This window comes from Tamandua tetradactyla, chromosome 19 (genome assembly GCF_023851605.1).
Source record: "Tamandua tetradactyla isolate mTamTet1 chromosome 19, mTamTet1.pri, whole genome shotgun sequence".
Taxonomy (NCBI): Eukaryota; Metazoa; Chordata; class Mammalia; order Pilosa; family Myrmecophagidae; genus Tamandua; species Tamandua tetradactyla.
The window spans coordinates 40,053,157-40,064,823 of NC_135345.1; the positions used below are offsets into that span (position 1 = coordinate 40,053,157).

At 39.6% G+C, this 11,667-nt stretch overlaps 1 pseudogene; it reads left to right on the forward strand.

Moving 5' to 3' along the window:
• Positions 1 to 8,305: 8,305 nt before the first annotated feature.
• LOC143663565 (ubiquitin-conjugating enzyme E2 variant 1-like) lies at positions 8,306 to 8,741 on the forward strand (annotated as a pseudogene).
• Positions 8,742 to 11,667: the final 2,926 nt, after the last annotated feature.

Below are 11,667 nucleotides of genomic sequence, written 5' to 3' on the forward strand. Positions count from 1 at the left end.
CTAAGTAAAAGAAGCCAGTCTGAAAATCTACCTACTGTATGAATCTAATTATATAACATTCTGGGAAATCCAATATTATAGAGACAGTAAAAAGATCAGTGGTAACAAGGATTTGGGGAATGGGGTGAGAGTTGTGCATCACGGAGGATTTTTTAGGGTTGTGAAACTATTCTGTACGATATTGTGTTGGTGGACACGTGTCATTAGACATTTGTCAAAACCCATAGAATTTAACAGCACAAAGAATGAACCTTAATATATACAAATTTGAAAGAATTTTTTATGAGGTTGAGAGATCTAGGAAGGAATGCACACAGGGACAAGATAATCTAACTGTATTACAAATATATGAAATAACCTTAGTGAAGAGGGTGTAGGGGAAATGTGCCAACCTAAATAATTTTGGAAATGAGTGGAATCTATAAAACTAAAGGCAAAAGAAACTGTACATAAGCACTATATTCTAGCCAATAAAGTTGTTTTCCCATGGGGGTAGAGGTTAACAATTCTGAAACCGCTGTATATGTATCTGGAATTGGACAATTAAGGAAGTGGATGGCAGATGGTGGGAGCCATGTTTTTCAATGTTGGAGTAAGAATTTATGGAGAAGCAAGGAGAGGAAGTTAGAATGATCCATGTGGTATCACATGGATAGAGCTGGAGACATCAGTATGAAATCATGTATAGCTTAATATAGATACAAATAAACTGCATATAGAAATACATATAGATCTATGTATATACATGGATTAGCATACACACATGTATTTACTTGCTCTGTCACATGACAGGGTCTAGAAGCAACAATACCCCACCAGCCACAAGCACACCCAGAGCCCAGATCTTGGTTTCTAATACCATTATCCAATAAAAAGAACCAGGGTTCCATGGAGAATTGACTAATTCTAGGACTGAGGTAAGAAATATATATGATGAGCCTGGAAAATCTTGTAGTTGCCAGAAAGTAAGGAGGTGCTAAAAAAAATACATGATGGGGTTATGTCAAAGGGGAACAAGAGCCAACTGAAAGAGCTCCCAATGGCAAAGGCTGGAACAATCTGAATAATAAAATAAATTAGTATTGAATTATAATCCAAAGTATAAAATAAATATCCGTGAGTCCATGCTGATATAAATAAACAATTGAATTTAAAAAATGGGGGAGAAGAGACAATCTCCCTTGTAGAAGAATTCCAGATAATTTACATAGACACTGCTCTCAAAGGAATGGAGCATAACTCCCCACTCCTTAAATGTTAGCCCATAGTGACTTCCTTCCAAAAAGTATAGTATGGAAATGGGAGTAAAAGCAACTTTATAGTTGGATAAACATGACAAACACTACCTCAGAGTGGTGACTAAGGTCAATATCAAGTGATGAATCAAGTTGATAGCAAGTATCATTAATACGATATGATGAAAACAGCACTTTTCCTCTGTGGTCTTCCTCCCAAAACCTATCATCTCAGTATAATAACAAGGGAAACAGCAGACAAATTTCAATAGAGGGGCATCCCCTAAAATACTTGACCATACTCCTCAAAACTGTCAAGGTCATCAAAACCAAGAAAAGTCTGAAAAACTATCAAAACTGGCAGAAGTCTAAAGAAACATGAAAACAATGTAATGTGGAGTTCTGGATAGGATAGTGAAACAGAAAATGGGCCTTAGAGGAAAACTAAGGAAATATAAATAAACCATGTATTTTGATTAATAAGAATGTATCAATAGTGATGCATTAAAAATGGATTTTACTGGGTGGGCCACAGTGACTCACTGGCAAAGTTCTTGCCTGCCATGCCGGAGACTAGGGTTCGATTCCCAGTGCCTGCTCATGTTTTATAAAAAGGATTATACTAACATAAGAGACTAATAATAGAGGGAATACATGAGGGGTTATTTGGATCTCTGTACTATCAATTTTCCTGTAAATCCAAAATTTTTCTAAAAAAACAGTCTATTAAAAAAAAGTTTGATCTCTCCCTTGCTCCCCTCCCTGTCGTGTTTAGGGTCTGAAGAAGAAGGGTAAAGCTGGATTGCCCCAGAGTTAGAGGAGACAGAAACTGGTGCTTTAAGTTGAAAGGGGGATGACCTGAATTTTGGAGATTGATTTTTCAGTATTACAAAGGGGAATGGAGGTTTGGAGTTACTTTAAAATCCTTGCCCCACCTGTACACAACACCTCACACAGCAGGATGCTGTAATGATTGGCTCCTACAACACAGCCTCAAACTCTAGAATAATCTCTACAATAAAGCTTGCAATCAATGAGGAGAGACACTGTAAAGTGAGGCCACCTGGGGTTCAATGTCCCAGCGAAGGCTTTGAAGAACAGTAGTGGCCAATAGTGATGAAGTAGCCTCCTCCCTCATTTTTGAAGCACCATGTAATCCCCTGGATCATTTAAAAACTTATTGAAGAAGATGATCACCCCCAAAATATAATTTTGATAAAATTGTTCAGCAACTCTTGAAAGCAAAAGCTCAGATCAATAGTTAATTTTATTTAGAAACATGACCTCTCTTTGTCCAATGGTTGAGGGGTAAATTCAAATCTGTTTTTAAAAAGATTGTGAAAGTCAAAATCCCCTGCAATACCACCATCCTATTCTCTCTCTCTCTCTCTCTCCCTCCCCCCGACCACCACCAGAGTAAAGGTTGGTTCTTGCAAATCATTTTATGAGGGAGAAATTGTTGGCACCATTTTATGGGCTGTGGCACCGTTTTTCCAGGTTCTTTGTGCCATATGCATTCCTAGAGCCCAAAATCAAGACCTGGATCAGGGGCCATTGCTTGAGGTTTGAGCCAGGTATGGCTTGAGTTCCACTAGTCAAAAATGTAAATAATTTCTCAGATCTTCCCTTTTATCCATACCCCAAATTCAGTATACACTCTTGCAGACAAAATGCCTAAGCCCAACAGGAATGCCCTGAGGCACATGAAATTATAAAGCATGACCCCACTTCACTTCTTCTGGGCCTATCCCTCAATACCACTAGATCGTTTTTATCCCAGGTTCTCCAAATATTCCAAACTTCCGCTCCAGCAATTTTCTAAATCTTCCAGAAGAGGATGTGCACGGCACCCACATCTTGCCATTTTTCCTATAGTCAGCACAAATGTCTCATCATTGAAAGACAGGTTGAAAAAATCTGATTCAGTGACACCTAGCTTACTGGCACTATTTACTGGTGTGCACAGCAGATTTGATTTATGATAAGCATATTGAAAACATTAGTTTGATATCTTGAGTTGTGGTGGATTACAGGGTAGGTGTTGCATTTTGCTTTGGAACAGCATAGAACTTGGGTCTGTGTTTTTCACATGAGCAATAATTAAATTCACAGTTTGATTTCAGAGGAACCATAAAATCAAGCTGGATAAAAATCATACAAACAGAAATTTGGAAAGCCAAGCTCTTTTTTCTTTTCCGGGAGCACCTCAAGTTAGAGTTTTGGAAATGAACAAAATATTTCCAAGGAAGTAATAGTGAGCCTTCCTCATTGGCCCTCCCTCTTCCTCTTTTCTTCTCTCTTTCTTCCCCTTTTCTTTTTTTATTGGCCGTTCAGTTGCCATCTAATATAGGAAAGGGCAGAGAACGATCTAAGCTAAATCAACACCCTACCCTCCACCTTATAAACTAGGAAAAATCTGTTTGTAGACGGTTTCTAATTAATGGATGCATTTTATATTCACCCATTTTATGAAGGGCTCTAATTTCTGATAAAGGCACAGTTTTCAGAGATCATGGGATAGTCCAAATGAGAAGATTTTAAAACCCTGACAACCACCGATACTGTTTCATGTCATGATTGCACCATTGGTTGCCCTGATGTTGAGTCAGTGTTCTACAAACCACACAGAGAGGGGTCAGATCTATCATCACAAAGTGAAAGTGCTGAATTATATTGAAACTGTAGAGAAAAATAAACCAACCCTGCTTCAAGATTCTGTCAGAACTGAAAGTTTTGTTTTCATCTGGAATTACAGTAAACTCATTTCAAAATGGTTGAGGAATGGGGTATTTGGGGTAGTTTACTCTTCCACTTAATTGTAAGTTAGCACAGTGACCGCCAGGCCTTTCCTCCTCTTCCTGGCCTTTGCTGGCCTGGGCTGGACCGACTTACGATTGGCTCTGACCACTTACAGCCCTAGACATGGCTCTGTTTCTGGTTAGAGCATGCAGACAGTGGCATCAAATTCACCTTGGTGGGTTGGACTTAATATTTCAGTCATAAAGCCACCAGAGGTTGGATGTATGTGCACCTGGGTGCCCCGGAGCCCTTGGAGGACACTGCCCACCCGGTGTCAGAGGAGGCAGGGTCAGGCAGCTCTGTGTGTGGACTTTGACTCTGAATTGCCATCTGATTAGCTCCATGACCTCTGGTAATTCATATCCTCATCTGTAAAGTGGGGATACAAAAACTGCCTCACAGGATTGGAGCTCATGCATGTACAACCACCTGGCACATGGTAGGTGCTTTATAAATGTTGGTTCTTTTCTTATATCTTGATCCCCCACATCACAAACTGCACAGTAATCTTACCCATGCCTCAATCTTCCTATATCTCTCTCTCTCTTTTTTTTTTTTTTTTTTTTTTGGTTCTAAAGTGAATCTACTGTAGACAGCATGTAAATGGGTCCTGATTTTTAATTCCTTCTGCCAATCTGTGTCTTTTAATTAGGGAGTTTACTACATTAACGTTTAATGTTATTAGTATAAAGGCAGAAATATCTTCTACCATTTTGTGTTTTGGAGTTTGTATGTCATATCTATTTTTTTTCTCTTTTTACCTTTACTGATAGTCTTCATTTCCACACTATTCTCCAGACCTCATTCTTCTGTCTTTTTCTATGTGCCTGTGGTGCTCCTTTTGGTGTTACTTATAAAGCCAGTCTCTTTGTAACAAATTCTCTCGGTGATGGTGTCCAAAATTATTTTAATCTCCTGCTCATGTTTTGAAGGAAGTTTTGCTATGTATAGAATTCTTGGTTGGCTGTTTTCTCTTTCATAATCTGTTTACTTTGTGTCTCACATAAGCTTTAATGCTGCCCTTGCCTGGGGCAGTGTTAGAGCCTGCGCATTCTCCTTGCAGTTCTATCTAATGAGCTGTTAAAAATAAAGCCTTTTCAGGGCCAGATCCCCACTCCCTGGGTTTGCCAAACTAAAGCTAGAGTTGGTATGTGGCTCTATGTGTTCCCATGTTCTATCTGCCCCCTTTCTGTTATGGTCCAGTCCTTTTCCCATATTTTGTGCTGTCCAATTAATAAAATGTGTTTTTTAAAAATTTTTTCCCCATCAGCTTCACCCCCTCTCTGGTGAGTTGAAAACCCTTGTGTTTTTTACTGCTTACTCCAGGTTTATCTGTGCTCTGGATACTGATCTGTTTTCAGTAGTCAGAACTTGTTAATTAATTCCACAGTTGGGTCTTGTTTAGCTAAGTCCTTACTGTTTGGAAAGACTGTTTCCCCACTGGAAAACAGCCTGCCATGCCCATAGGGTTGGGGCACCAACCTTTGAGGCTTGGGAGACTTAAATTCTGAGTGAGATCTCAGCCATTCCATTCATTAATGACTGGTGTACACTGTGTGTCTGGTCACCTTTGTATCCCAGCCATTTTGTCCACATAGTTCCTGGCTATTTACCAGCTGCTCTGGAAGACAAACTATCCTACAGCTCACTATGCCGCCATCTTGCCCCTACTCTTCTTTTACTTTTTTTTTTATTAATTAAAAAAATTAACTAACACAACATTTAGAAATCATTCCATTCTACATATACAATCAGTAATTCTTAATATTATCACACAGATGCATATTCATCATTTCTTAGTACATTTGCATCGATTTAGAAAAAGAAATAGAAAGACCGCAGAAAAAGAAATAAAACGATAATGAGAGAAAAAAATTAAAAATAAATAAATAAATAAATAAACTATACCTCAGATGCAGCTTCATTCAGTGTTTTAACATAGTTACATCACAATTAGGTAGTATTGTGCTGTCCATTTCTGAGTTTTTGTATCCAGTCTTGATGCACAGTCTGTATCCCTTCAGCTCCAATTACCCATTATCTTACCCTATTTCTATCTCCTGATGGTCTCTGTTACCAATGACATATTCCAAGTTTATTCTCTAATGTTGGTTCACATCAGTGGGACCATACAGTATTTGTCCTTTAGTTTTTGGCTAGTCTCACTCAGCATAATGTTCTCTAGGTCCATCCATGTTATTACATGCTTCATAAGTTTATTCTGTCTTATAGCTGCATAATATTCCACCGTATGTATATACCACAGTTTGTTTAGCCACTCGTCTATTGATGGACATTTTGGCTGTTTCCATCTCTTTGCAATTGTAAATAATGCTGCTATAAACATTGGTGTGCAAATGTCCGTTTGTGTCTTTGCCCTTAAGTCCTCTGAGTAGATACTTAGCAATGGTATTGCTGGGTCATATGGCAATTCTATATTCAGCTTTTTGAGGAACCACCAAATTGCCTTCCACAGTGGTTGCACCATTTGACATTCCCACCAACAGTGGATAAGTGTGCCTCTTTCTCCACATCCTCTCCAGCACTTGTCATTTTCTGTTTTGTTGATAATGGCCATTCTGGTGGGTGTGAGATGATATCTCATTGTGGTTTTGATTTGCATTTCTCTAATGGCCAGGGACATTGAGCATCTCTTCATGTGTCTTTTGGCCATTTGTATTTCCTCTTCTGAGAGGTGTCTGTTCAAGTCTTTTTCCCATTTTGTAATTGGATTGGCTGTCTTTTTGTTGTTGAGTTGTTCCTATATCTCTTTAAGATGGGGTCTGTACCTGCTGTTTGCCTACTCATTCTCTAGGAAGTGAGAGCCTCCTCCCACTGAGCTCAACTAAGGGCTCCTTGTAAAGACAGTTACTCAGCTGTACCTGGCTGCTATGCATTGAGCCAGTCTAGTATTCTGGATGAATCCCAATTGCTGGATTATATTCATAGATGCCAAATGGTTCCAATGCTGATTGAGACTTGGGCTGAGAGTGCAGTGCCCTTTAACCATAATGATGAGAGCCACCAGGCCCCTTACTCCAGTCCTGCCTCTGCATCCAGAGCAGCTCCCTAGGTTACTGCTCTATACTTGGAGGAGCCCACTATACATCTTGTCTCCATCCCAACCAATCCCCCCAGCCTGACTCTTCCTGCCCTTATGTCTAGACCTGCTCCTATAATGTCACATGCCCTCCATGGGTGTCTAATTTTAAAAAAAAATAAAGTTAAGGAACATATGACTTAAATATATAGATTAAGGTATAACTATCTTATGATCATCTCAAAGACACTTCAGACCTTAGAGAACTTCAGACTTGGTTTCCTGAGTACCAGAACTTTTAGAGGAAGGAATATATAGAATAGAATTGGGAGAATGATCCAAATAATATTAATCCCAAGACATCCCCGAAAATTGGGTGTCTTCAGGAAAATTGCCTAATTTCTCAAATCCTCAGTTCTCTTATCTGTAAAGGGGAACAATAATACTTAAAAGGTTTGTTTGAGGGTTAAAATCATATATAAAATAATTTGTTCATTTTTAAAATCTTAATGTTAGCTTCATTATTTGATATTTATCTCTCTTCCATAAAAGTAGGGATTTGAGCTCATTTTGCTGTTTCAATGCTAAGAGGAAAAAATGGTTACCTGGATGATTGTCATCCACTACACCACTATAATATTCTGTCCATTAGAAGTCTATTATGGAACTTAACAGACTATTAGCTTCTTGAGGCAAATATTATCTTTGATTACTCTGTGTATCTGTGTCAGCATGAGCAGAGTGTCCAGCACAAAGCAAGTGCTTGAAGAATGTTGGTTGAACGTGTGGCTTCCATATTCTATGTCACTTTCCTAGCCATGCCTGATGATCATGTCTCTTACTTAGCACTTTGGGGTACCTCTAAGGCAGGAATGATACTAACTTAAGAGGAGTTATATTGATTGGAGAGAACTATTTTCCTTCCCTGTTTCCTATTATCAATACCATTAAGAACAGGTGAAGACATCCTGGCAGCTGCTGGCCAGCTCAGTAAAACCCAAGGAGCTTCTGCTGCCTTCTGTAGTTTTTCCCCACAATGACACTGTGAGTGGACCAACTGGGGCCTCAGATAAGCTAAAGGACCAGCTGAGTGGCAGAGAGACCCCTTTCTCCCACAGCCCAAATCTCTACCCCTAGATCCTCCCTTTGAATTAAGGCACCATGTCTCCAAGAGGCCCAGTTAAGTGCAAGTCTGCTTTCTAAAAAACAATTTGAGTGACAGCAATGCAAGATGGCAGCCACCACGAGCTCAGGAGTAAAAGGCCCTTGCAATTTCCAACTGTTGGAAGAACTTGAAGGCCAGAAAGGAATAGGAGATGGCACAGTTACCTGGGGTCTAGAAGATAATGAAGACATGATATGAGATGGAAAGGGATGATAATTGGGCCTTCAAGAACAATATATGAAACTGAATATACAGCCTTAAAATAGGATATGGACATGCATATTTCAAAGCACCCCTCTTTGTAAGATTTGTAACAAAAATTTACATAAATGCAGTTAATAGTTCTAATGGGGTAGTGGACCCCAGAACCCTATCAGCGCTAGCAAAATGTCAGAATTCATGTAGCATCAAAGTTGTCCTGCAAGAGCTTTGGCACCTAATGATGTCTAAGGAAAGCATGAAACTCCTTCAGCCGCCTGAAGGACAGTGTTATAGCAGTTAATCAAAAAGAAAAACCACAGGCCCTCCCCCCTACTCCCATTCAATTAAAGCAGTCCTCATTTTCCACAGTAGTGAATTTTCAAGATATGTCTTATAGACCTCAAAGTACTGGAAAGGAAGTTTCCATTCAAAGGCATTTTATTTTAAGGTGTTGTAAGTGATGCTAATTTTTTTGTCCATTCAAATACATAAATGGTGCTATAACAAATCATACTATCAAGGGTAACCACGGACCATGTACTTGAACTTCTGGGATCAAGAAAGTATATTTAAATTGGTTCCCATCATAACTGGTGGGGCACATCTAACTCAGCTGTGAAAAGACACATCACACAATCACCTTGCTGCTTAGTACATGGCCTGGAGTCTCTGCCTTCTCCCCCTTTCTTCCTCCTTCCTTCTCTCCTTCAACAGCCCTCCAGATTGGAGTGGCTTATTCGAATAGATGCACAAGTTTCAGGGCATAGCCTGTGGGGCTACTGCTGGGTGTATATGGGTACTTTTTCTGTAACCCCCCACCCCAGGTTACCTTTTTAAAGACTTAAATGACTACCCCTTCAAAGCCATCATTCTTTCCCCACTCTCCACTACCACCCTTGGGCGAAGAATAAATTTTAACTCCCTGTGCTCCCCCCTGAAATTGGCCTTTGGTCAGGCATTCTTTCAGGGCTTTCTCCTCCTTTATCAAGGGATGCTGCTTTTTCCTTCCTCTTCCTGAAGCTCCTTCTTGCACTATCACCACCAATGCTTTCCACAATACTTTCTTGCTTTGGCCAGAAACCATCAGGTAATGTTGGAAAGAGTATCTGACATCCCTCATTTAGTTTTGGAACCACATTTCTTCACTCTCCACCAGCCTGAGAAATGAAAATTGGGTCTTCAGCCCTGCCACCATCTGCTGCTATTGTCAGCTGATGTATTTTTCTTTCTTTCTTTTTTTTTTTTAACCGGAAATCGAACCTGGGTCTCCAGCACGGCAGGCGAGAATTCTGCCACTGAGCCACTGATGCACCACCCAATTTTTTTTATGCTTTTTTTTTTTCAGCTAATGCATTTTTTCACCCAGGTTTTGCATGGTGAAAAGAGCAGTCCCCAGGGTTACTCAGACCTGCTAGCTCTCAAAGTCTTTGGTGGTTAAACTTGGAGAAAGAGGCTTAGAAGTGCATACAATCCCTCTGAGTGTTTTTCTTTTCTTGTAATTGCCTTTGCTTTTAAAAACTGAAAAAGTTTTAAACAAGCAGGGCTCTCATTTGGTCATCTTTGTGATCTATTTGGGTCTAGTTTGGAATCTGACAACTGGAACAAAAAGAATCTTGAATTGGGTGAATACTTTGGTTTTGGTGCTGTTCCCTCTCATGCCCATCAGCCGTGATTAAGAAAGAACTCTGTGTACACCGCAGATTCCTGAAATTGGCTGGCTTGATGTTTCCATTAATCTTTTTCTGGGAAAACCTTAGTTCTAAGGATTTACCATCCTGTAAGTAAAGTTTAACAGTATTCCATAAGCTGATTTTTATTGTCAGACCATTGCCTGATTTTACATATGATTTTTAAAAGTATGTTACTATTTAAAAAATAAAAATAAAAGACAATGGGTGAGAAGGAGACTTCACTCATTCATTATACAAGCCTTGACTGAACACTTAATATATCCCACTGACTATGCTGGATGTTGAAGAAGCAAAGTTCTGACCCTCAAAGAACTCTGGGACTCCTAGGGAGAACAAACAAGAAAATAGGGAATAAAAATACAGTGTGATGAGTCCTAGAATAGAGGAAAGCACTGTATCTGCAAGAACACCAAGGAGTCTACATGCAAGACTGCATGGGATGTGAGTGGAATGTAGGATGGAGGGTGCAGTTAGAGGGGGCTTTGAGTGGTGTGGAATTTAATTTCTTGAAGGATGAGTAGACATTAAATAGGTAAATCAAGAAAGGTGGGTGAATAGAGAATATGCAGTGGTATAAAAAGGAAACAGCATGTGCAAAACAAAATAGAGGGTTAAGGAAGTGGCAAATGGGGACTGGGGACATTTCTGGTAAGGATAAACCCAGAGAATTAAATCAGGAATAAGGGAAGAAATGTTCCCCAGTGGAGACTTGGAGTGCAGGAAAGACGGGGGGGGGGGGGGGAGAGTGGATAATGTAACCCTTCATCATGCTTTACAGATGAGGTCTGGAGCAGGGGGGTCATTAAGGTGTCACAGCAAGTGATCAGCATAGCCAGGTTGGAGCTGGTCCTCTTGACCTATAGAAGTAAGAAGAAATCAGCTGCTCAAAATGGTAGAGACTCCTGGTCCCAGCATATCTGAATTTGTCTTCCCATTTCCTTCTCCTAGAAGAGCTGCCTTCTCTATATCCATCAAAGATAGTGAAGATGGCCACTCCCCCCCTGCTGGAGTGATGGTAGAGGCTTAAAGAGGCCCTTCATAAAAGAAATAGAGGACTTCCCCACTGCCCTCTCAAAGCTTACCAGGAGGTCCTTTACAGGCTTTAAAAGCTCAAAGCCCAAAATGGGGCTTTTGAGAATCTTAAGCTTTTGAGAGTCATTCCTTTCTAGTAGTGCTTTTACTATCCAAACTGATACTCTTACTGATATCATTTACACTAAAGAGGTAGAAATCTAATTTTCCTGCTCCTTTTTCTTTCTATTTTAGGAAGTTGTACCTGCCCTTTTAATTATAATGAATCAGGCAGAAGACATAAAGCCAATTATTTTTGACATTTTTTTTATTTATGAAGTTCATAGGTGAATAAAAAGTAATTTAAAGGAAAATATATCTCACTGGAAAGAGAGGACATATCAGACAGGTATGGATTTTCTTGTCTCATATGAACACACAAAATAGATCACAATAATCTACAGTGATTTTTTCCTAAATTATTTTTTCTTGTTCAAAAGCAGGACTTCAGAAACCTTAGTTTCC